General features: G+C 39.3%; 1 long non-coding RNA gene and 1 pseudogene across 2 annotated transcripts; both read left to right on the top strand.

Annotated features, from left to right (window-relative positions):
• Positions 1–1,181: 1,181 nt before the first annotated feature.
• On the top strand, positions 1,182–19,187 carry LOC143303603 (uncharacterized). Its single transcript, XR_013060095.1, has 5 exons — positions 1,182–1,255; positions 2,122–2,176; positions 2,497–2,560; positions 2,947–3,074; positions 19,109–19,187. It is a non-coding gene; the product is annotated as an uncharacterized LOC143303603 (long non-coding RNA).
• On the top strand, positions 19,033–26,901 carry LOC117156323 (uncharacterized; annotated as a pseudogene). The gene is made up of 5 exons (XR_013060094.1): positions 19,033–19,623; positions 20,554–22,475; positions 22,594–23,904; positions 24,853–25,019; positions 25,568–26,901. The product of XR_013060094.1 is annotated as an uncharacterized LOC117156323 (transcript).
• The last annotated feature ends 307 nt before the right edge of the window (positions 26,902–27,208 follow it).

The following is a 27,208-nucleotide window of genomic DNA, read 5'->3' as shown; positions in this document are numbered from 1 at the left end:
TAAAACTGTTAATGTATAACATTTAAACCATTTATTTATTACATTTAAACTATTAATTTACAACACCGTTGGACACGGTGGGACACCATAGGATGCGTGCGTTTTAGTCTTAATTAATTATACCTATGTTAAGTGCATTGTGGCTCCATTTTGTGCAATGATACTTATCCATCTTGGAACGAAAAATAAAATTCTATTATCCTTTCCCGCTGAAACTTGTGCTTATTTTGTGCACAGAAGTGTATCGCGTGAGCCCATTGATTCTTTCGAAAGATCGCTAACTCGTTCGTTCGTGCCGCGATTTTTATTTTATTCTCTGATTGATCGTGAATTTCTCTTTGGCTTCTCTCTACCTTTAAGCGAAATTTAGTTCAGGCATCTCGGAGTTTATAATTTTTCGATATTTTCAAAAGTTTAGTGTCGCGACAATAGAATATTAAACGGCTTAGTATAACGACTTGTATGTTCCATTTGCGAGACACGAAATTGTATATACAGTTGTCAGTGTCATTTTCTATCTCTCATTCCAAGTTAGACAAATGTGTCTTTGATATCGAAGGCTGCCAGTAGGGTTACGAATTATTGTACGAATTATTTATAAAGATCGATGTAATCATTGTGTGGTATATGAATATGATGTATGTTTTGTTTGAAATTTGGATAGGTTCGTTTCCACGCAGCACTTACTGCACATATGAATGTTTTTGTAGATGTATATATTTTTTTTGTGTAGATCGTTCAACTGCGTACCTGCTTGTGCCATCGATTCGTGCGTCCCCCTCTCCTTCCCCCACCGCTTAGGATGTTGCTCAGCGAAATTAATGTATAAGGAGTTATTCGGTCGTTTACATTTCGTGCAGATAACATGTTTCGCGTTGCGTTAGGTATATAACGTATTCTAACCTATTGGCATGCTTTCTTCATTAATTTTTTTTATTATCGTTTATATCTGGTTATTAATATCGTTTGATTAATACACGTTCATTTAACGATTCATCGAACATTAAGGTAATGAAACCAAGTCGTCCATTTACTAATGATACTGTTACCGGTAGCTTCTATCGTAAGCTTTTATAACAAAATTTGAGTTTGATTGTGTTTTCATTTAATTATTTTATACATTTGTTTTAACTTTTAGTTGTTTTTTGTGCAGGTTATTGATTTATAGCAGGGATAATATAGAAATAACAGGAATATTGATATGTGGATGCAACGACGATTAATGATCAATCCGATGAATTTTCATGGAAATTTGGTAATGTTTATTTATTTTAACCAAGGCAGCTATGCGCGAACGATTCTATTGTCTTTTTATTCGAGCATGGATAACATTTGATATACAATTTATATTTATTTTAAAATATATTTAATACATATTTCATAATAGATACTTTCTTAATTATTTGGAATACCAAGTTGAAAGTAAAGACAATTAAATAAACCATTGTTCTATTTCGAAGATATGAAATTATTTGCTTATTTCAAACGAATCTTTAACAAATTGTCTTATTGTTTCAATGTAATCCGCGATATAGAATTCCTAATAATTTAACGATAGTTTCGTGTAGACAGTTAGTGTAGTTTTAACTTATTTCGATAGACATTATAACATTCACTTGTAGAATTCAAATTTTTTTGCTATATTATGTGAATTTGCTACAGTTAACGTCATATATTGCAACTTCGTAACTTATATTTTTTTCATAAAGATGGCGCGCTGTTAGACTCAAATACTTCAAAACAAAGTTTCGCGCGCGTTGTGTAGTATTCTTTAAGTATCCTTAGTTGTGAATTTTCTAATTATTGCAAATATTTTGAAATATTTATAACACGCGACTATAGTGTATTAGTGAAGTGTATATTTTGTATTCCAATAACGAACATTCGCAGTATAATTTTTGCAAATGATTACATCTCACTTAAGGTATTCATAAGCAGTTGCTCACGATAATGTAAATCACGATAGTTTTGATTAAATTCAACCAAATGTCACATGCGAAAATAATAAAATTTTATCAATCAAATTTGTACGCGATATTAGAGTTCTTGTTCGCTGATTATAATTTTAGCGATCGCGATAACGTAGTCTTATTTTATATTCTTTTGAACATTCTTTTTCAGTATTAGGGTCAGTGCATCTCTCAAGAGGACAAAGCCTCTGCAGGAGCTCAAGATTGTAAGTAGTTTTATATATTGTATTTCAATTTGTTTTATTTATATTTTCTTTGAATTATTGTTAATTGTACAATAAAAATGATTGATAATTTAGAAAGCTGTAAATGTCCTTTTTAATTGAAATAAAGTCTTAACATTTAAGTACAATAAAACTGTCTAATACACATAAAAAATTACTGAATTCTCAGTGTTTTGTTCTCAAACTATTATGTTAGAGTTTCAATTTACATACTTATTAGAATTTAGACTTTATTACTGCTAAAGTTCCATGTTTGTTATTGTGTATTAACGATATTAATGATATTTTATGTTTTGTTATAGACATATCACAGATTGAACTTCTTTGCCTTCTTTGGGAATGTTCCAACGGTGGAAAGCCAAGAATGTAAGTAACTTTACATATCATACTTGAATTATGTGTGTATTCTGTATATTTTTCTTTGAATACTATTGATTAAGAAATACAATTTGATTGAAAATTTCATAGGTTAGGGTTTTCTAAGATTATTCTTCTATTAAAATAAAAAAAGTGTTAAAGTCTTAATACCAAATTATAAAACAAATGACTAATATATTTAAAAAATCATTAGATTCTTGATTTCTAGATTTTAAACTTTTATATTAGAGTTTCAGTTTTTACATTTATTGAAGTTTATTAGAATTTCAATCTTTATTATTAATAAAGTTACGAATGTAATAAATTTCCATTTTTCATAATCTCTAACTTTCCAAATAATCAGCGATCACTCATCGTGTTTTGTTTTGTAACAGATTTTTCACAACCTCCATTTCCACCATTGGATTTTCAACGGTTCCTGCTTGATGTTAGTCTTCCTGATGATATTTGCTGAGAGAGTGCAGTATCGATAGTAACGTTCTCCGCTTCTCTGCTTCTAATGGTGAGTCACATGCATTTCTGTTCCTCGGGTCACCCAATCATGTCGTAGGATGAAAGGTCCGAATCGGCACGGGTGACTGGTTGTATTATGTAGAATTTTTTGCGAGCATAGTGACCGCGGGTATTTTTTATACCCATGAGTAGTAACATTTTTTTTTATCTTTATTTATTAGTTCAGGATAGGTCTTCTTGCACATCGCGATTATAATAATTAGTCTTTTAATAATTAGTTTAAATATATAGATTTGAGAATATATTCGTATATAAAATTAATAAAATAGAGTTATCATAATCCGAAACGAAGTAATAAAATATAAAATTAAAGAACGTTGGTCCGTTAAATACAAATTAGACGAACTAATTATGTTTTTAGATCAGGATTTTCAGATTTAACCTTTTCCGTGCCCATTGTCAGGACCTCATTCACGTGCCCAGGTGCTACTTGAATGGGAAAAAGACATTGGGCACGATGATCTAGAATTAAGTAATGTAATAATTTCTCAGCGACTGACGATGTGTTAGTGTATCATGCACGACGTATTTTCCACATTGTGTGTGTGGTTAGGCTGTGGAATTGCGTCGTTTTTCTCATTCGCTGCAAGTTATGATATTAAAAATGTTGAGACATGTATTAATTCAACTTATGTATCAATACAATCGCAATTCATGGTAATGTCATCTACACGATTAAATGTAACCACGCTGTTAATATTGCTGTAAATTATGATTATAATTCCAGTACATTTATTTTAACGATATAATTTTTTTAGACGTGTTTTATCACGTTTTGCGCAATGGTCACTAACCTTCGCCAGTCGATTTCAGGAAAATGGTACGTAAATTAGAGTGTACATGTTGTATGTCAAGCTCGGGTGTCGGAGGCGTCCCGGGACGTTCTCTCTAGTGTAGGCTCTTGCGCCCGGGTGTTATGTGTGAGAACCGTGGAGCGAGTGTGTTGGTGTGCTTGTTTTGCCATTTTTTAAATGTAGGATTAGGTAGGATAGGTAGCATACTTTCTGGTGTGTCTGTTAATTATAAGTAGGTAGGGCCGGGCAGGTTGGCACAGTCTCCGGTCGGGTAGGCGCGTTTTCGTGTGACCAACCTGTTTCTGGAAATCTAATTTGAAAAATCGACGGTGAAACTGGCACGGGTAGAGCATGCTCTCGTCTCTGGTTTTGCCTATCAATTTTTCGAACTTCGCGGTCGCGGTCGCGAGTGGGCTCGAAACGAACATTTATCGCTCGAGCATGCACATGCGAGTGGGCAACAATCACTGCTGTGAAGTCTCGAGCTTAGATTTAAATTTCAGGCTATAAGCCGAAGAGGCCCGGCAAACTGCCACTCAAGAGGGCAACTACGAATGACTCCCCATCCTCTGGGTCATCCAGAGCATGGAAAGTCATTATTGTTACTACTTTGTCACTATGCTCGCTTTTAGTATTTTTAGTAGTAGTAGTAGTAGTAGTAGTGGTAGTGGTGGTAGTAGTGGTAGTGGTAGTAGTGGTAGTGGTGGTAGTGGTAGTAGTGGTAGTGGTAGTAGTAGTGGTAGTGGTAGTGGTAGTGGTAGTAGTAGTAGTAGTAGTAGTAGTATGCTTTTTTGGCCGACATATATATCGGTCCATCGTCCCATTGGGCAAATCGCGATTTTTCTTATTAGTGTTGCGACAAATTAATTACGGGTTGTATTAGAGTTGCGATAAAATGATAATCGCGTTTGCTTTAGAATTGCGAATTACGATATCGGGATTGTCTTTTGCAATTTTTGTTGTGAACTTTTAGAATTTGTCCTGTTTTCTATTATCTAAAATTAGATTATAAAAATGTTAGTTTTCAATTAATTTTATAGTATTGCAAGTAGCAATACTAGAATATTTGAAATAGTTTTTTCATGTAGTAAATAGTAATTTTCATTGAATTTACTTTAAAAGTTATCGTTGCGATATTGTACCATCGTGAGTTCTATTAATTTTTCCCTTTAGCGTTGCGATAATGAATGATCGCGTTTTGTTAAGTAGAGTTGCGTTTATAAAATGCCTAAATGCCCTCCGACTGTATTTGTCGGACACTGCTACTGGATCACACGATACAGCTACAAGAGCTGTACCAATGTGATCGCTCATCTACCTCCTACATGGTTGCACTGGGATCTCTCGCTATTAGTGTTGCGTGTTGCTTAAATACGAGTGCGTAGATTTATATTTATTAGCATTGCGTGTCAAATTTCGTGGATGGGTCGCGGGTAGCATCCGGTGAGATCCGGGCAATCGGTATTATTTGATATATAATTACTAATTGTATCACTATACAGCAAAGCAATTAACTGTATAACTGATACAATTATTAATTATATGGCAAGTAATATGAGCTAATTGGCTGCGATCCTGACTGGGTTTTCTTTTCAATGCATCTATGGTATATTATATTAGTGAAATATAATTCAGATATAATTTAAAAGTGTAATCAATAATAAGTACTTTTTATTAATTTTATAAGTTTAATGTTCCACATTTCATTTTTGAGTTTTATATTTAGATGTAGTTAAAATTTATAACCATTTACGAATCTTTGTACGAAATTCTAGACTGTCTTATGCTTTACTAACATCTTCATAAATGTTTTCCAATCTACGCTCTTTTGAGCATTATATCGTAGACGAGATACCGAACAGACGTGGCAGGCAATCGATGCAATGCTTTCTCATGACCCATGACTTGTTTCGACAGTTATTTTGAACTCCTTACCATTTTCGTGTCACATGCGATGTTATCGATTTAGTCTAATACCAGATAGTTCCTATATTCACCGTAGCAAATCGCAGAGGGCTTAAAAAAGCAATCGAGATCGGTATTTTAGAACGTGAGACACAAAGTCCCATGTTTTGTGTAAGTATGTAAGTACATACTTATATAATACATAAATACATATATTGTACAGCAGGGAAATGGGAAGGATCCCCCGCGACACAGGATAAAGAAGCTAAGTATGTGCTTACTTACTAGGTATGTGCATACCATTCTACATCGCTCATCGTCACGCGTTGCCTACGTTGTTTTGTTTGTATATGCGATACTTTCGGTCAATAGGCATGTTTGATTTTACGATTGCGTCGAGTCTGTCAGAAACAACCAATCAGATCCGTACTTCTTTCAGAGGACTTCTTACCATCTTCGTCAGTATATGTATTATCAGAGAGGAAATCTTCTCTGGTATTACATGTATATTACGTAGATTAAAATAATATGAAAAAGGAGTGAGCGATGAACGAATACGTTAGGTGAGAGGTACAAAAGAAGCGTGTACAATAATCTGTCCGTGATTGACAGATGTTGATACCAATCTCGAGCAGTTATCGTTCGTTAGAGAGGGTAGGCGAAGACTTGGCTCTTTGCAGGAATGCGGTTGGGGAAAAAACTTCTTGAGGTTTGCTGATTACGACCGGAGGTAACGAGCTCGGTGTAGGCCCCCTTGTAGTAACAAATACCCAAAACTAACCTTAGTTTGACCCTAGTGTGGCAACAAATGAAATGCTGTTCTTTCAGGGTTGGACCAAATTTCTCTTACAAATTAGATTAAAATCTAGAAAAATTGTCTAGAAATAAAAATGGACTCTATATTGCGATTGTCTTCTCTATGCATAGTTTCGTTTTGTATTTTATGCTTTATTTCTATTACAACATAATTTATTTTATTACAACTAACGGAATGATTGTATCGAATGAAAGGTTTCTTCGCTCGAGATGTACTTTTTTAAAAGATCCTTCAAATCACTCGGATCGTCCAGATTATCCGCGCTCATCGAATATCTCTTTATTTTTTTAATCGCTCTTATGATACACTTATCGAATCTTACACTCTTCTTCTTCAACTTTTGATAAGCGTACTGTAATTCGCTTGCTTTTGTGTTTGAGATCGGAATTGATTTTCCTTAAGGTATACGGCTCGTTCTTCAAAGCAGCTTTCTCCGATTCTAACCGATCCAATTTCGAAGTGGCCGTATCCAGTCCAGCCCGTAAAGACTCTTTTTCGTCCCTCAGTGTCGTCAATTCCGTTTTCAATGCTCGAGGTTCTTCAGTCGCGGCTCGCAGCTCGTCCTCCCTTCTCTCGTCTTTCGTGAAATTAACAACCAAGCTGCATCTCAGAGAATTTATCTCCATTTCGAGGGCACTGCTCCGCACTTTTAATTTGTTCACAGATTCCATTAATTTCTCGGTTTCTGTTCAGTTGTCAACCTGTCGTAAGGATAATACACTCGTCCGGCCGATACGCGTTACTGCTCCTACGTTATTCGTACTATTACTCGAGTAGCTATCGATCTCTTTATAATAAATATTCACGTTCTCTACTAATTCAGTTTCCTGCTTTCGAAGCTCATGCTTCGTGCGAGCCCATTGTATTTTAACTTTAAAGTTCTGACTCCTCAAGTTTAATATCTCGAATCTTAACGATTCGTTTTCTACAATTACTTTCTTTAGCTCTTGTCTCGCTTTCGTTAATTTTGTTTTGTCATTCAAACGTTTGCCAGATTTGCTATTGCAAACTCGCCATACGCCACGTTTTCCCCGTTTTCTATCTTGAAGATTTTGCATCGTAAACTGCTCACATACTCCTGTTCCAACGATTCTTTCTCTTTTCCCAACGTGGCGTTCGTCATCTCTAAAATTTGTAGTTGCTTCTCGAAATGTTGCTTTCGTTGTGAATTTTATTCAGTCTGAGGTTCAGCTCCTCGCCTGCTTTCTTCAACGTCTCGTTGCTTTGCCTTACCTCGTCGAGAGTGGTTCGTAGAATCGTGTTTTTCGACCTCGTTTTACTGTAATCAGTTTTTAATTTGTTTAATTCGACAGTGAAATGTTGTTCGTTCACCGTCTTAACTTGCTTCAATAGATCGTTTAGTGTGACATTGTCCTTGTCTAGTTAATACGTGTCGCGAGTCGATTCTTTTCTAACAGAAGGGTTTGCACGCGGCATTCGAAGCTAATTTACTTTAAATTCAGTTCGTTCAAATCACCGTGCAGTCTCGAGTTTTCAAATTCCTGGTCGTTTTATTTTATCCCCGGACCTGTTCAATTCCGTTTGCGTATTTTCCGATTTGTTACTTAAATGTTCGTTGCTCGTTCTAAAGTTTCTGATTTCTTCGAGTAGACCGTCGCGTCCAAATTTATGTTTATCAATTTCGTCCTTAAACACGGAACATTTGGTGCAAACGTGATTTACGGATTTTTCTAGCAACTTCTTTTCGATCTTTATATTCGTAAAATTCGCGTTTAATCGTCCCTTTTCTTTCTCCAAATTCGCCTTTTCCATGTGTAATTCGTTGTAATCGGATTTTACATCGACGAGCTCTTTCAGTCGTTCATCGGCTGTAGCTTTTCCCGCGCCTACTTGATACACGAGCACACACTTGATACACTGTTTTTCCACTCTAGATGAAAAATGTTCGTTTCCAGTATTGTCTTAGCATCGGGAAAATGTTGCAATTTAATTTTCAGATCGGCATTTTCGAGATTCGCGTTATCGAGACTCTCGTTCGAAGTTGCCAAGTCCACCTTGAGTTGGTGTAATTCAGCGTTCATCCTCTCCATCGCTTCCTGCGAGCGCATCGCATTCTCATTTTCCTTCGCGGTGCTTGTAGTTTCTTGTTTGCATTTGGCTCCTTCTAATTCGTTTACCTTATTTTGTAAGTTTTCATTTTCCTTCGAAGTAATCCGAAGGCTTCTTGTCAAGTCCGTGATCTTGGCGTTTAATGCTTTCTCCATCCTGTTTCTGTCGATAAGAACGCTCATTGTTCGTTTTTCTTTTGCACAGCTTTACGAATTTTGTCCATTTTTTTTTAAACAATGCTTCCTTATCGCTCTGGAGATTTTGTAATTTTTTTCTCGTTAAACTCTCTTCGTGTTTCACCTGTTGCAGCTCCTTTCTCGAATCTTCCTGATCACACTGGAGCTCCAACGCTTTCTCCTCCATCGTCTTCACTCTCCTCCTCAAACCTTTGTTCTCTTCCATTAGCGTGACAATTTTTTTCCGTGTATGATCCAATTCTTTTCCCTCTTTGTTCCAACAAATTTTCAGTATCGAACAATTCCTGGTCAAGAACGTTTATACGCGGGTTTTTCTCATTCAGTCGCGGCTTTAATCGAACGATCAACTCCCCTGTCACGTCGGAGACACGAGAAATCACGAAACCGCGGTGATCTCCTCGCGTCGCAGTTCGAACGTTTCACGTTTATTCGGAGTTAAGTTTACTTTAGCAAGCGATACTCAATACAAAAAACCGATTAGAATATCGTACGTCTTATTATCGTACTCGGCTCTCAACTTCCCGATTTATACTCTCCGGCTCCTCCACTTACACTCTCTGACTTCTCGACTCACACTGTCGCTTCTCAACTGACACACTGCGACTTCTCAACTAGCATTATGGCCGTTCTAGCATTCCTTTGTCTGTTCCTAGGCCTACCACGCACATGTTCCTCAGACGCTCGTAGCCAGGGTCACGTAGGCCTTTCCTACGAAACTATACATTTGAAAAGACCGATGACACATTGATAGACCCGACGGCACCTCGGCTCTTGCGACATTGTTCATGGTTAACTGGATATTTCTTAGGCCTTTTCACCGATACTACAATAATAAAATTTATTATGCAAATCTAATAGAGCGACGGCTCAAAGTGTTACAACAGAACGATTCAAAGTGTTACATGAGACTGATTCAAAATGTTTGACAGATTGGCACGAACGTTTCTTTTGGAGGGTTTTATACTTAAGTTTTAGTCCCTTTGGAAGGGTTGTCGTGTGACGTATCTCAGAGGTGTCTATTCCGTTACTATTTGGTTATTGTCTCGATGATTGTGGTATGCAGGAGGTCTACCTGCCCTATTACTGTGTAATGGTACTCGACAGTAAATTTTCCAATCGGTTTCTGTCCCGTGGCTCGCTACACAAAGAATATTTTAAGCTAGCCTAAGGCCCTGCTGTAAATCCGAGGTGTATGTGTTGTCCGTATTTTTCTTCCAATTTAGATGCGTGGAAAAAAAATCGGACTCTGGTCACCGGGATTCGAACCCTGGTTCCCCCTTGGAACCTAAGGCGCTAACCACTGCTATTTTTTTTTTTTAATGATGTTTATTTAACCCAAGATACAATTTTAAATACATTTTGGTATTCGCAATAAACGGTGAATTTTTGTAATGATGTGTTAGGCAAAGGTACCGATACGCGACGGTACGACGTAGCCATGCTATATTATGTGTCGGCGCTTTACATTTTTCGTGTTTAATACAATTTTTGGGTTTAAGCCGCTGGGGAGAGCGGAGCTTTTATATGAATTTGTTTCTTTTTTATTTTTTCTGTCCTGAAAACTTGGTCGCAAAACAGGACGCTTCGGTAGTCTGCCTGTCGTCGTCCGACACTAGTTAGTGTCGAGTGGTGGTATTTGCTGCTGAGTGCCGCCACAAATCTTAGGATTTATTTAACTAAGGTTCTACGAAGGAACAAATAGTCTGTGTCTTAATAATCCCTAAATCTATTACCTATTACGGCAGGTACGTGTACCTAACAGAGGTATAGCGGTACAGGAGTCGAAGGACGACGCGAGTCGAGAGCGACTCATGCTGTTGTTTTGCCTCAGAACATTGACTCAGAACATTGACTCAGCCTTGACGCAGAAATGTAATGATAAACAAACTCCGGGCAAAACAATGTCTCATGCAACCGATAAATTCATTCTCATCGACATCTCGATTATCCAATCGCTGCTATTACTTGTTAAACTCTGTAATAATCACATTTGTATCAATAAATATCATCTATAGTATATAACAACGATGACCAATTCACGCGAAGATTCGTTATACTCCCCTAACTCCAATGATAATCCGACATATATATTGTTAAATATACTCGAGTGTTTGTTCCGCACCTATCACGACCTATCCACCTCAACTGTTTCTGAGCGGGTGGTCTCCTTGAGCGTGCGACACTCCCATCCGCTCGATTCTCTTGAATATACTTAGACGATCGCTGGATACGACGATCACTTCTAACTGCTTGATCTCGTGACACACTCTACCGACAAAATCTTTCAATTTTTCAACGTCCTTCGATTCGTTTGAATTTCCTTCCGCACGACGATTCGATCCATTCATGGTCGACCGTGCCTCCTCGGTGATCGTCTCGAGCTCTTCCATTTTATTCGAGTATTTTAGACCGATAGATTGCCGCCGATTCTATAATGCTTTTTTTGCATGATTATTTTTTAACCTATCGATTTCGATATTGATCTGTTTTAAATTCGAGTCCAACGTTGCAAGTTCTTTCGAACACTCCTTAGATTTCCTCGCTTTCCCTAGAGACAAAGGAACACCAAGTTGATCGCTAAATTTTGCAAATTCCATGTGCAGTTGTGTAGTATCGTGGACGAGGGGCCTAGGGGGGTGTCGTGCGAATTGTAAACGAGCGGTTGCTGAACGTGTGTATGATGGGGCTTAAACAAAAGATATCAGACAAAAGACAAAGGGTTGCTAAGAGATATAAACGAATTAACGGCAGTATGAGTTGAGAATCCAGAGAGTGCGGATTGTGTTGTCGAGAGAGAGTTGAATCTGTGTTGACGAGAGTTGTTAATTAATTATAATACGTTTTTACGATTAGTTTATGTTAAATTAACCATTGTTTTCTGTTTAATCCATTTATTATTAATAAACTAGCTATTATTATATTTACGATACTACAGTTGTTTGAAATTAACGCTCGATTCGATGATTTTCTGTACATATTTTAAGCAGTCCGGATCGCCACCAGCGAGCAGTGCTTCATGGTCGTTTTTTTAGCGTATTTGTTAAATCTTGTGCCAGTCGTTCGATATTATTAAGATTATTCCGACCATTCGAGTCAATGTCCCAAGAATTAACTTTGAATCTATTCAATTTTGTCTTCGAACGTTTCGTTCGATCGTCCGCCTCAACGAATCTCTTCTGATAATCCATGAGATTACCATTTTTGTATCTTATCACAGCTTTCAGATTATCGATGTCGAATCATCGTTTCTTATTTGCGTCTTGTGCAAGCGATCGTTTACGCTCGTTACGTTACGTCACGTGGGATAGTCCACGCACCGTTATACAGATCCTCGATAAACCTAAGGAACCACTATAACAAGAATCTTTTTAACGGACTCTTTAATTCTGCAAGTATTTTCGGTTTATGGCTGGTCCTTAGAACAGTCCTTAGGTTTATTATTCGCTCTTAAAAATCACGGAGAAAGCGGGTTATCTAACGGGAATAGCTGGTTTTTTCCCATGAACAGTGTCAGCCACGAGTCACGTTGGTAGGAGGCTTCCTCCTCCTATTCATTAGCGTGAGTCATAATCAACGGGCATCGCGGATCGTTACCTTCACTTTTCTAACGAAAAGCGTGAGCAACGAATCCGCTTTCTGCGTACCTAAAACACACCCATACCGAGCGTTCCTCCGTAATAACATAAGAGCGAATAGTCAGTTACAAAAACAGTTCAAGTAACAGAAGGACCAAAAAGTCAAGTCATCAGAGTCGCCAAGTCGAAGACAGTCAATCGACAGAGTAACATACCAGGTGTTTGAGCTTGTATTTTAAGTGTTCCACTTGCGAACTGTGTTCGTGATCCTCTTGCACCTCGTTCAACCGACTTTTCAGATACTGAATCTCGTTGTTCAAACGTTCTCTCTCGGCTAAGTACTTCTGTTTAACTTGCACCAGCTTGTCGTCGGATTTCCAAGCGGTTTGCGGCGTAACGTAGCCTGCAGAGCAGATTTAATATCAGCGACTTCTTTCGTCGAATCTTTATTCGCTGCCTCTAGCCGTTTGATTTCTCCTCTTTGACGTTCGATCAATCGGACAGCGTGCAAAGCGTCGTCCGTGTCTCTCGCAGCGACGCGTAAAGCTAGCTTCAACCACCAAATGTTGGATCGTAATTTCATACGGTCGTCTCGCCAGTTTCTCATCTGCTTCATTATGCTGTTCATCCTACATAGGGTGGTAGCTGCGACTTGTGCTATTCTCGTCTTCTCTTTGAACGCGTTGTCGTCATTTGCCTCGATCGATAGGCAATTGTCAAGATACGCGTCCATCATTGTTAGATACTCGTCTGACAACCACGTAAGCGAAAGGGAAATGTTCGCTTCGATTAATTTTCACTGAAATTTCCCAGTCGGTGTGCCGATCGCGATGCGGTTACGTCAGGCTTATCCTCGTCAGCCGAGTTTTACTTGGTTGAATCGACGATGCTGAAAGTGGTGCAAAAATATCTCCGTGTAGATTTTATTTACATAATCGAGTAGATTTCCTTGTAAGAAAGATCGAAGAACAAGAACAGAGACTGTTAGGTTTTTATTTAAAAGCTTTTGATTTTGGATCGACAGATAGTTTCATTTCAGCCTGACAGCCTTGAAACGAAACTTGGTTTGCAAATTTTAGAAATTGTAATTATTATTATCAACGCCCGTTCCTTACTTCTTGTCTCTTTAGTTCTCTGCAATAGCTTTTATTCCTGTTTAATAGTGATATTTTTACAATAAATAATAATTTATTTATTCATTCGGCTTTACAATCGAACACAGAGAAAAGACCTTGGCTTACATACATCTAACTTGCACCTCAATCTCATGTACCTTTGGTTTGGTAATTCGTTCGGTACCTGTAACTTTTACGCTCTTTCTCCAAAACCCTTAACCATTTAGCTTATCACCGCTTTACGTAAATTATCCTCTACTATATCTTGCTATTGTGACAACGACCATACCCAAATCCACGCCATTCCATACTACCTGACAGCTGTGGCGGATGAAAAGAGAGTCGTGCGTTTCGTCCCGGGACTACCGGTGGACTCGTCAGTAAGGCTATGCCCGGTAGTCCCTGCCTTAGACGTAGAGGGAGTCTCGCTAGGTGCGGTATTTGTATCAATCGCTCGTATATTCGACCGCTAGCGAGTTAGACAGACTCGTTGTCGTCGTAGCCCTCTAGTGTTGGCGGTTGGTACCAGCGGATCGCCCGGGAGGTGTTGCGCCGCGTTGATGCCTCGACCTGTCGGCGTCCTCTGTTGATACCGATCCGCCACAATAGCAATCGTTTAAATTGAACGTGAAGTAAAAGTTCCATAGCTATGGACTAACTTTCGACGAAAACCTAACATAATCGATAAATCACTTGAGTGGTTTTAGCTACATACATCATACGTAAGTTTTACCTACATCCATCATACGTAAGTTTTACTTACATCGACTCAGTAATAAGTATAACAGCAAAGTTTTTCTTATTGATGTTATCGGAGGAAAATATTTGAAAGCAAGATTAGCACGTTAAATAGCTAGATATTTTTGACTAATTTATCTAGCATCAATATCTATACATCGTTTAACTTGAAAAGCGGGGTGGGTATTTTAAATCTTTGCTCTTTGTTCGATGACTAATACGCAGAGTTGGCGGAAACTAATCATGACAAACAGAATCGTTCGTTTCGTTCAGCGTGCAAGTTTTTACCCGCAAGTTTCCTAATAAATATGTAAAAGTTAATATCGAGGTTTAATAACAAAATTCTAGTGGTGGCCATCCGGACGAGGTACGCGTAATTTAATTACGAACATAGCGAAACTCTATGGCCGGGATATGATCGAAAGTTTCGGTTCGTTTGGAAGTTTTCGTCGAATCGGACGGTAAGTAACTGCGTGGTCCAATGATTTCCTTTAATAAGACAACTTTCTTGCCAATCTAGAAAGAGAGTTTCGTTCCTTTTAATTATATCGATATTTCGATCGTTTGTGTCACGTACGACAGAAGGAGAGAAGAAGAAAAGCGAGAGCCAGAGAAAGAGAGTTTCAGTTTTCGCGTTTGAAAAGACGAGCTCCGTCGACGAGCTGCATACAAACGCGGTATATTTTAATAACGCAGCTGTAATTAGATCTCGTGGAAACGTGTACCACATTAATACCGTGGTTACCACAGAATTCGCAGGGATTCCTGAAGCAATCTGTACAAATTGATTACGCGAACAAGCACGAATTAATTAAAAAGATATTTCCTTGTGTTTGAATAACTTGGTCTGCAAAAAAATTTCGCGTCTACCGGAAATAAAAGCGCAGCCTACTTTGAGGAACAGGAATATGAAAACTTGCGTGCGAAATTCGCGGCAAAGTGGTCGGGTGAAGTGAAAGCTGGAAGTGTAATAAAGTTAAATATTTCCCAAGTTGTTAGGGTTATTAGTAGCACCGATTAGAGTTATTAGTGGCACCGCGTGCAATTATAGTCCGATAGCTAACCTTTTCAACGCTATCAATTGGAAGCGGAATGATCTTTTTAGCTTCTTTGTCGTATCTTGATCGAAATAAAAATCCTCCTTTCGTCCCATCTCCGCTATTAATATTTAAGAAGTTTGCTTCAAGAAATAATATAAAAATAACCGTTTGTAATCGCCAAAAGTGGAACGAAACACCATTATAGTAAAATCAGATTTCTAATTTTCTAGAGTAATTTATAAGAAAACGATACAGAGAAATTGTTGTGCACCTTTCTTTATTCTTAATTATTTGGTTAAAGACGCAATCCGAATTATAGACATAACTAGGATTTACTGTATCGATTTATCACACAACGGTACATATTTCTTTTATTTTCATTGGAAGAATTCCAAAATTCGTAAATAAAATCGGTCTTTTTGTAATTTTAAAATATGTAACTTGGTAATAGAGAAATACGACGTTTTTGACAGAATTTCAGAGAAATATATTCGGTCTTTGGACAGTTAATTTGCACATACGTAGAGCAAAGAAACGTAACAGCTAGCTGATATCGCGCGGGAAGATATTTCCTTTTTTGCCATTTCTACGATGCTAATCTATGATGTGGAAATAACAGCAAACGATGGAAAAGTTCTCGTAAATTGGATCGGTGATGGTGCGCTCTGAATGTTTACGGAAGCGCGCTAAATAATACGTATATGTATCACGTATGAAAAACGTATCTATCTAAGCGTCGCGTCGTCGAAATCTGAACAAATTTATTACGCGGCCCAATAAAACAGACCGGTCTGACGTTAAATCAGATTATCGATCTTCATCGATGACCGCGGTCGTGTGGCAGCAAAAGTGTGACTGCCGCGTCGAAATACATCATCCCAAACTCGTATATCCAGGCTAAATGTTTTGTTTCACCTGGTGCTCGAGGCCAGTTTGGCGTTTAGGTGCGCCGAACTGTCTGTAATCGGTTTACGATCGTAATTCACTTACATCGGTGATTCGGTGACATCGGCGCGGTGACAGGGAGGAAAAAACACGCAGCGGGAAAATAGTTACGTTCGGATAACCTGTAAAATATGATTTAACGGTTGGCTGGGAAACGAATTTAGGAGGTTGGTGAACGCGAGGCAACAACGTCGATCGTAGATGTTGTACGACTAGGAATAGAAAATATTAGGATAGTGAATTATTTTGTTTTTCGATAGACGCTTTATTATTATATAAAGCTCCTTTACTATCGAGTCTCGGTTTCTAGAATGAATTCGCGGGACCTCTAAGCTTTAAACTCGTTTCTCCGTTTCCTTCGTACAGCTACGAGAATCGACGTTAAAATTCTTGTCTCGCGCTGCGAGGCAAGCGGTTTGTAATTACGGAAAACTTTTGAAAGATTACTCGGATAATGGAAGTTTGTGCCGGCGCGGATGCGAGGCATCGTCGCGAGAATCGATCGATCCACCGCACGAGCCGTGCTATTGCTGCAGTTAGGATCCCTTGAGCGACAAGGAAGCAGAAATGTACGACCTCTCGTTTGCCCCGAAGAAGCTCGCTGTAATGAAGTGTCAGACGAAGAAGTGGCGAATGAAAAGACTTCAACTCGAGAGCGAAAATAGGTCTCTGAAACGAGCCCTCCAGTCATTCGGTATCGATGTGTGATATTTCCTAGCTTCTTCCTTTATGAATCTCTTCTTCTTATTCTCTCTCTCTCTCTCTCTCTATCTCTCTCTCTCTCTGATTCGTAATTGATTAATTGGAATTCTGTACGGATACCCTTGTGATCGCGTTTCTCTTCCTTTGCGAGTTAGTCGTTTAATTCGAGTCGAAAGGAGCAACGTTCCGTGCAATTAGTGCTGTAAAGAGCGAAACGGCAGAAATTATATACACTGTGACCGGCTCGTTCGATGTCGATAGTTTGCGAACAAGTGTCTCGAAACGAGCGTTAGGTCGTCTTATGAAGCGCCAACTGTTAGGAAGATTCTGCTTGGGGGATTCTCTTAAAACATCTTCAGTTCAAAGATATCGATCGACTATAATAGACTGCGCGTTTTCATGCATTTATGCGAAATTTCAAGATGCAAAAATGCACAGAATGCATATAACGTGCAAACATACTTATATGAAGTATCGAGGTGTCTACTTTTTAACAGGTAAAAAATTTGCACTCAAGTTGCTGCTATCTTAATATATTTATAAAAATATAAATTTCCATAAAAATTCTCAGTTCAGTTATCATATTTTAGGCATTCGATATTCTGTTAGTTTTTTCATAAAAACTTGATGGATCGCTCACCTACTGCTAATAAGTAGCTTACACCTTTGCATCGAATAGATTGCTTCTCTTTTTCACTATGTTGTATCGAATAGAACATTATATCAAACTTTAACCATCGACCAATATCACAATCGACAAAATCGTAGTTATATTTCATGCCTGTGATCCCCGTTTCTTCGTTTGTGCTTTGCCTGTACTATTGCCATAATTCACAAAATTTTTCGCTACATTATGTACTTTACGACATAGTACTGCATAGTATTCAGCCGAGGTTCTACTAGTAAATTCCGTAATAGCAATACAAACCGAAGACTGTTTGCGAATGTAGACCGGAGCTTCCTAGCTTCAGGGATTTTCCTTTAAAATTCAGAGCGCTTTCTTTGAACGGTATCGTGCACGTGCACTGTTCCGAATGTTTCTAGAGATTAGATGTTTTCGTGTAGGTGTAAATGCGGATGAGATATCGAAGCCCGATCCGCTGCTAGTGCACTCCTGGGAAGAAATCGAAAGGCTGCAAAATGCAAACGCGGTGCTCCAAGATAAAGCGAGGGATCTTGAGGAAATTCTCGCCGAGCGAGATTTCTGCGACGATCCTGACGCCACTTCCTCAGAGAGAAGATGAGATATCTTGGAGAGGGTTTTGGCGCTTGAAAAGAAAGAGTACTACTGCTCGCTACTTTCTCCTCTTCGTACACTTAGACCTCGTTTAATCGCTTCCTCTTGCCAACAACGAACCATTGGTAGCAGAATGATACGCGTTATCGATCCTACGTATCTGTACATTTCGGTTAACTTTGCTCAAACAAATCTATGACCGCAGAAACGTTCATATTTTTATTATACGTATCAATATCGCATGTATGTAATTTATAGTAAATTTAACCAAACCGAGCCTGAAATCCTACAGATCAGACAAGAGTTTTTTTTTTTAGTTGTTTACATTCACAATTTGTCCGATTTGGACATTTGGTAGAATTTTTTTGATTATCATATGGGTGGCTACCCCCAGCGGAGTACCATCTTCGTGTTTGTTAGGTTATATCCTTTGTGAGATCTGTTGGGTGTTTGCTTTTTAGTCTTCTTTCTATGCTTGATGCGTTGATCGTTTCCGCTGCCAGCCGGTTCGGGTGCGTTGCTATTCTTTCTCTGTACCTTCTTGCGCATCTGCTAATCTCCTCCTTGACCGTTGGTATTCCCAGGTCTTTCCGAATGTCCTCGTCTCTAACGTACCATGGGGCGTTTACTATCGTTCTAAGAATTTTAGCTTGCATTGTCTCTATTTTGCTTATATGGCTCATTGCTGCTGTTGCCCGTAGTGGTATTATCAGACAAGAGTATAGAGTTGGTAGGAGAAGATCCAAATGCTTTGTATTTCCAAAGCTGATTAATTTTATCGCTTCAATGTATCTCTTGTAGCGAAACTAACCATGAAACGTGCTGATTTGAAAATTTTTTATGACCTCGGTTGTGCAACGTGTCAAAGAAACTTCGTTGCCCTGACAGATTGCGGGACACGGTATCGGACTCGAGGTTTGAGACTGGCGCACACCGAGAAGGACGTCAACTGCCCCGCGATATATCGTTTAAAGGACAAAGTGCGTGATCTCGTGAAACGTGAATCGGCCGAACAACGAATTTCCAAAGTTGTGGAGAAATCGATCGTAACCTCGGTGGACATTTCGAAAAGCCGCGATGATCTGCGTTTGGAAAACGAACCTCTTCTTTCTCAGGCGACAGACTGGCGTAGTGCATTGGCTGAGCTCGAAGGAAAGGAAATGCCAGAAACGATATCGCAAGCGGCCGAAACAATCGCAGTGCCGGAGTATATTGATATTTCAGATTTACTGGATAAGTTGAACAATTGCGAGGATATCGTGGCTGATCTAAGAAAGCAGTTGGAAGAAAGAGTCGAGCAGATCGATGCATTGAACAAAGGATTGGAATCGATGGTCAGTCAAAAAGGTTCATTGGAACGGACAGAAGCCACGAAAGAGCAGCTCAAGAGGGAAGATGACGAGGTATTGATATCTAGATGATTGAAAACTCGAAACTAACGTCAGCTGGTGGATTGCAAATAAGTTCATAAAACTTATTATATAGCGATGAAAGTTGGTTTATATTGCGAAACGATAATACGATACATATCGAGACGATGAAACAATTTGATTTGATGCGAAAATGGATTAGACGACGAACCTTTCTCTGTGTTTCTTTTTCTAAAGGGGCATTTCGATTTTAGAGGCAAACGAGGAAGAATTCGCTGGTAGTCGTTTAGTGTGAACGGTCATTAAACAATCTGTTCGTATGCTCATCCCTCGTCAAAACAGCTTCTTCGTGACGAACAGCTTCTTCGTAGAGATTAGACCGAGCATCATTGACGGATCATCGTTAATCAGCGGTTAATCCCAGTCTTTAGTCTTCGCTCGAACTGGTGACGATGATGTTTGATAAAAAAGATTTTATACCCTTATACACGCGTATATGTGTAGGTAAGATCTTAGAATTCTCTAAACAACTTCTCCTAAAAACAGCATTGCACTAGTGACGTTATCGTAGAACGTATGCCAGCCTTGAAATTAGCAGATTTGTTTCATTCGATTAACGCGAGCGATTTTTCCATTTGCAAATTCTGGCGAACTGATTTTTCTCTCGTAATACGTTAAAGCGTTAGTCGGAGGGTTTGTCGAGGAGATGAGGAGTCAGCAGTTAGGAGTGGAAAGAGCGAGTAAACGGAGTGCATGCGTAATTAATATTCAAAGGTGGAAGAGGAATTAAAAAAGGATATTCTTCTTTTGGCCACACATATAGGAAGCACAATGAGAACAGCATCGGTTTAAATGTTTTTTAATGTGTCATATTGAGTTGTATAATACCCTTTAACGAGGTTACAAATTACGATATTAATCAAAAGCACGATACCAATTAAAAAACCATAGCTTCTCTCTTAGATCGCAGGATTCTTGAACAACCTAAGACAATCACAGACAGACTTGTTGGTATTATCTTCTCTGAAATCGGAAGTGGGAAGTCTAAAGTCACAGTTACACGATCTCAAATCAGAGAGAAATATTGAACGAACTAAACAAACAGCGAGAAGCACCGAAGTATAGAGTCGATCGGATAACAGACTTACCGGAGCGGAGGAACAAGTTGGGGAAAGACTACAAGAACAAGACGGCAGAATTACAGTCAAAACTCGACCAGGCAAATGACGAGATCGATGAGTTGAAAGCTGAGATAACCAAACTGAAGAATAAGTTGGAGGAGCGTAAGAAGCGAAACGCGCAGCTGGGACAGCGTTGTCTGGACAAGCACGCACTTTCGGAGAAGCTACACGGCTTCGAAGGAAAGCTTGCAGCCGCGAAAGCGATAACAGCGTATCTCGAAAAACGAGGCGGGCATCTTAAGGCGAGACGAGGAAAATTTGCCGAACGAGCTGGACGAGGCAAGAAAACAGGCGGAGGTGTTGTTGACTGGACGACTGGAGGACGAGAGGGCGGCCAGGACCGCGTTGCCGAAGGAACTGCAGAGAACCCGAGATGAGATTGAAAAGTTACAGAGGGAGATTTTTGGTCTGAAGGAAGATGGACGCCGAGAGCAAGGAGAAGGACAAACTTCGCGAAGCGTTGCAAGCATCGGTCGGCGAGAGCGAAAAGTTAAGGGCTCGGTTAGAGCAGCTGAAGAACGAGAACGACGGTCTGATGGAAAGGACGACGGAGCTAGACAATTTGAATAACCAGCTAAGGAACGACTAGGATAGCATGAAGCAGGCTTTGCAAGCAGAGATCAACAAACTGAAGCATGAATTGGCCAAGGCGAAGCGAGATAAGCAACAGTATCGAAAAGCAACTGGAACAAGCGATGGCGAAGAACGAGAGAGCCTGAGAGCCGAATTGGACGAAGCTGGTAAAGAACTTAATAAACTGAAGTTACTTGAAGGACGAGCCGCGGTACAGCCTCGACGAGATCGAGAACGATTCGTTGAAACGAGATATGAAAGCGTTAAGGGATGACCTTGAGGATTGCAGAAGGCAAGCGGAGGTGCTAAAAGCCGCTGCTGACGCGTCGAAAGCGGCTAATGATAAGGAACTCGAACTTGCAAAGATGCAACTGCAAGTAAAGAAGTTCGAGTTGAAAAAGAATCGCTTAACGAAGGAAAATGACGATTTCGGATCTAAAATGATGGAATTACGAGGAAAGTTGGAGGAGTTGGATAAGACAAAGGGAAGAAACGCAGACTTAGTCGCTGAAGTAGATCGTGTTTGAGAAAATAATTGGAAAAGGCGTTGGAGGACATTGATCCGAGGTTGAAATCCGAAACAGGTTCCTTGAAGGATGGACTCGATAATTGCGCGAACGAGATGCGAAAGCTGAGAACCGACAGCGATCAGCTTAAATTAGAGAATCGAGCTTTCGAGTCTGATATTCGCGAACTTGACGGTCGTTTAACGAAGGAAATCGCCAGTCTGAAAGCGAGAAACGCAGGATTGGAACGGAAACTAGAGGCATTGGATAAATGGAAGTCGAAAAACGCGGATTTACTTGGTGAAAATCGATCGGTTGGGACGCGAATTGGCAAAAGCCTTAGAGGATATCGATCGATCGAAATCCGAGGTAGGTTCTTTGAAAAACGGACTGGATAAATGTGCTGGCGAGGTGGAAGTATGAAACTCAGGCAATGGGCGGCGAAAGGGGTCTGAGACAAGAGATCGCCGATCCGAAGAAATTAATCGACGAATTGGAAGAAAAAATTGCTAAACTGCAGGCAGACATAGATCATTGGGAAATGAGGAACTGCAAATTTCAGTTGGAGATCGATGAATCAAAAGCTGATCTTGATAAAGCATTGAAAGATTTGCTCGAATGCCAGGTAAATTTCGGGTATTTTAACGTTAATCTTAATAAGCGTAATTCTTCGTTAAAAATATTGGAAATATCTTTTATACGAGGAATGTCTTCTTCGTTTATTACTCGTAAATTAATTGAAGAAAGAAGCGAAACTCGAGAGGAGAAGGCGATACACAGAAAGCAGAGAACGAAACTCGAACGCAGAGGACGTAATTGCGGAAAAATTGAGAGCAGAGCTTCGAAATTGCCAAACTGAGAACGATAGACTGTAGAAGCAATTAAACGAAATGGAAAACGAATTGGACGAATTAACAAACGTAAAGCATCGTATAAAGAATGAGATCGATAAACCGAAGAAGACGAACGTGACCATAGAAGCAAAGATAATGTCTCTGGAAAGTGAACTTTCTGATTTGTTAGACGAGAAAAAAAAGTTGGTCGATGAATTCTATCGTTTATGCGAACAGCTAAATAATCGTAGGAACGAGCTGGAGGAGCAGATGGCCGCGAAAGATACGGCCAAGGAGGAATTGGCCGACGCGAAGAAACAGCTGGTCGCCCTAAAAGCGGCGTTGGACAAGGTTCGCAGCGAAAACGATAAGCCAAGAAACGAGAACGAGGAGCTGAATGTAGAATTAGCCAAGTTGAACGAGCAATTGGAAACTCTGAAGGACGAGAATGCGAACCTGGAGAACGCGAATCCGAAGAACGAAAACACGAATCCGAAGAAGGCCAATGCGAAATTGGCGGCGGAGTTGACTGGAACGAAAAACAAATTGGCAGAAGCGGAGAAACAGGCGAACGATCTGGAGAAAGAGAACGGCGACTTGAAGAACAACATAGCCGATCTCGAGAACACGCTGAACGAGCTGGAACCCTCGAAGAAACAATTAGAAGATGCTAAGAAGGAACTGAATAGGCCGAGGTCTGAGCTAAATATTAGTTCGAAATCGGCGAATACTCAACTGCAAAAATATTTAAATAACGCCATGGAGGAATGAAATAGATTGAGGAATGATTCGAACAAATTAAGAAACGACTACGACAAATCGAAGTCTGAATTAGATGACCCGAATGAGGAGATTGTCAAGCGGAGAACGAAAGATCGTGTAATGAATTGATAGATTTGAACCCGGAAAATTCGAAACCGCGGGACGATTTAAACGAGGCGAAAAACGAAGCGAATAAATTAAAAGCCGATTTGGATAAATTGAAAAGGGATTATAGCGAGTTGCGGTTGGAATTAGGTAAACTAAGGGACGAGAAGAATAGACGCAAAGAACGCGATGCTGCGTTAGCTACGGATCTGAACGAATTGAAGAAAGGGAATGGCGAGTTAAAAGATGGGAACGAGAAACTGAAAAGCCAGTTATTCGATTGCCAAGAGGAGAAGGAAAGGCTACGCAAGGAATTGGAAAAGCTGAGGAGAGAAAATGCCAAATTGAAAGAAGGTATGATAACTACCGTTTCAATTTGTTTGGAATTCAAATTAGAAGGGTAAGTGCTTGATCTTTTGTTCAAGTCGCTTTGCAAATTCCAGCAGAGTGGTTAATGAAAGGCATTTAATATCATTATTTATCTTAAGCAGTATCAGATATAATTTTACAGTAACGAGCTTTTCCTCCTATTTCGACTTCAAATTACTCGTGCTTTGATATTTGTGGATTGTGAAACGAGTATAACACATTATAATAGTAAAGCCACAAATTATTCTTCTGCACAGAATTAGTTAAATTGAAAGAAAATTTCTCATTTGTTGAAACTTACATATATTTTTTGAAAAGTATTGGTGCAGTTGACTACTAGAAATTATAATATTCTTTCAAAATTGAGAACAATTTCTCATTTGGATTGTATTATCTTTGTAAGATTCTGCAAGGAATGACATATTAAATTCCTTATGTCACTGACATATATATATATGTAATATCGTGGTATAATATATTTACAAGGAATGGATGATACAGATGTTAATCGGACAGAAAAAGACGATTGTTGTTCAACCTGAACTATTCACACCAAACGTACAGAAAACAGCACAACTAAATAATTAGATAACGACTCGACTTTCACAAAATGTCATCAACACTCTCTCGGCAACGCCACTCACACTCCGTATCCGCTCAACTCGCACTCTGCTCCTCGACTGACTCTCTGGCCGTTGTAGCCTTCTATTGTCCTTTTCTAGGCACACGTGTTCTGCAGACGCTCGTAGCCAGGGTCACGTAGGCCTTTTCGGCGTAACTATTCGATCGAAGGACCGACGATACATCGTTGGGCCTGTCGGTACTTCGACTTTCTCGCGACATTGTTTATAGTTCGTCCGATATCTCTTAGGCTTTTCGTCCACGATACTACATATATATATATATATTGTTAATGAAATGAATTTCATGTAGTGAAAAAGCTGGAGCCCGAGGAAACGGAGATGGACAAAGATATTTTGGACTATGGCTGTGATTTTATAAAGGCGAATGAATTACCGGGGAAGAAATTTGAAAAACGATACGAAAGTAAAAATTATATAGACTTTTCTACAAATAAAGAACGCGAAAGATCCGAAGACTGATTTTTGAAAAAGCGCTTTATTCGTACATGGAAATGTTTGACATATAGGTAGGTACAAATATTTTTTGACATGTTATACGAATATTGATGCGTTACTGAATCATGTAATATCGTTATATTGTATTATCGACGTTGGTTACCGCATGCAAATCACAATGATATAGATTAATGATATTACTTAATAAGTGAATAAACCTGATAGATTCAATAAATCATTCTGTACTCCAGAAATTAATAAACGCCTCCGTTCTACTAAATCGAATGTCCTAAATGTATCTTCAAATTCGATTAAAAATTTAAACGATATAACTTTAAACAAATTTCAGTCACAATTCTGTTCATTCATCAAAAAGTAGAATATTTCTAATTTAATCGTTAGCTTTATCGATTGAATTTATTCCGTGTGATGAACATTTTTTACTCGTGTTTATAAAAATATTCGTACTAGTTAAATATTGGCGGTCTATTTATGACAAATGATCATCTTCCAATCTCGAAAATGCTGATGTATCATTAATCGAAACAACGTGTTCTTTATCTCTGCAGTCGTTGAGATTGACACAGTTAGCAGAGCTTTGCGATAAGATTGGCCACTTGGTATCGGAAATGGCGCACCAGGACAGCAGAGCGGTGCCGTGCGACGATTATGGACCAGCGATTCCGTCAAAGGCGGATTATAATATTTTGGACCACCGTATAGCTACTTTGCAGAAACAGATAGCGGAGAAGCAAATGGAGGCGGACTGGAAGCTCCAGGAGCCGAGGAGGGCTCTTCAAAACGAGCAGGCTAACTTAATTCGAATCTCCGATCGGATGAACTTTGAGAGAAAACGCAATTTGAACCTTCGGCATAGCATGGATGATTTACCGTAATACGCTTTTCCTTTTAACCTCGTTCATCGTTGGACGATCGTCTTCCCCAAGACGTTTCACGGATGAGAAGAATTATGTTCCCTCGGTTCTCGAAGCTAACGAATTTAACGAATTCATGGTACGCTATAAGATCAACAGGCTGTACGAGAAAACATGGGTCTTGAAATTGTGCTATCGACGATACATCTGTTTCTTGTTCAGCGTCGTTGTGATTGTCACGTAATTTTTGGGGTTAGTTGATGAAAATAAAAAGTAGCTGAGCCGTAACACAACTATTAATTTTGTTTTAATTAAACTTTATCAGCAATCACAATGTAACACACACTGAATTAACATAAATCACAATTCACTCCAACCACGTTATGTAAGACTTAGTTGCAACGATACGTTAAGTACGCGACTGTTATAAGGGTGGAGACCGGTATAGATATGTTGACTATTCTAAGGATACGGAATAAGTGAGTCTTTCTGGCGATACCATGTCTGAGGAAGGCTAGGGGTGGGTGTGTCTAAGGACACGGGACTATCGGATTTGTCGATGACAATTTTGGTTAAGGAAGTGAGGGCAGTAAACACCGTCTCCGATTGGATAATAAGACGGTTGGTGGACCAGGAACGGTTTTAGCCGCCCTCGCGAGAAAGTTGCTAACGGAACATACCAGATGTGAAGAAAACCAACTTTCTAAGCTAATACGTGGTAGACAATAGACGTAAAGGGAAATCTAAGACAGGAAATACTCGCTTGGTCCGAAGGACCTTAACTATGAAAATGCCAAGACCCCTGGTGGGTACTTAAGACTATTGAGGGTGCGCACCAAGAATCTGTAGACATCTGGGTGCCATCCTGTGTGGCGGTGTGTGGCCTGGTCTCTGATGTGAATTGACGTTACATGATCACCGATGTAAGTATATGTAAGTAAAAAGAGTATATCGTTACAACGTCAACATTCGGACTTTCTTGTATGACTTGTTCTTCTCACGTTAGTTCGGCGTCTCTAAATGTTTAATACGTGAACAATGGAAATTACTGGACGAAATAGAGGAAGGACCTTGATGTTTGCAGGAACGCGAACAATTTCATTGTAATTCGCTCATAATTCTGACGGTTGAATGCAATTTAAAAGAAAGGTACTTTGCAATTATATTTCAGGTAAGCACAATCCAAAATATCAGCAATTAAAAGAACAAAATTGAGTTAGACGTGGGAATAGAACCAGGTGCCATTGCTTGCTTCGGAACTTTAGGAGCGTACAGGCACACGAAATCATCGGGCGAAAACGCGAGGATCGTTTTCTCAGCGACCGCCTTCTCCTT

The sequence above is a fragment of the Bombus vancouverensis genome, chromosome 14 (assembly GCF_051014615.1).
Source record: "Bombus vancouverensis nearcticus chromosome 14, iyBomVanc1_principal, whole genome shotgun sequence".
NCBI classification, from domain to species: Eukaryota; Metazoa; Arthropoda; class Insecta; order Hymenoptera; family Apidae; genus Bombus; species Bombus vancouverensis.
Note: the sequence above shows the minus strand (reverse complement) of the source record. Positions and strands in the feature narration are given on the sequence as shown.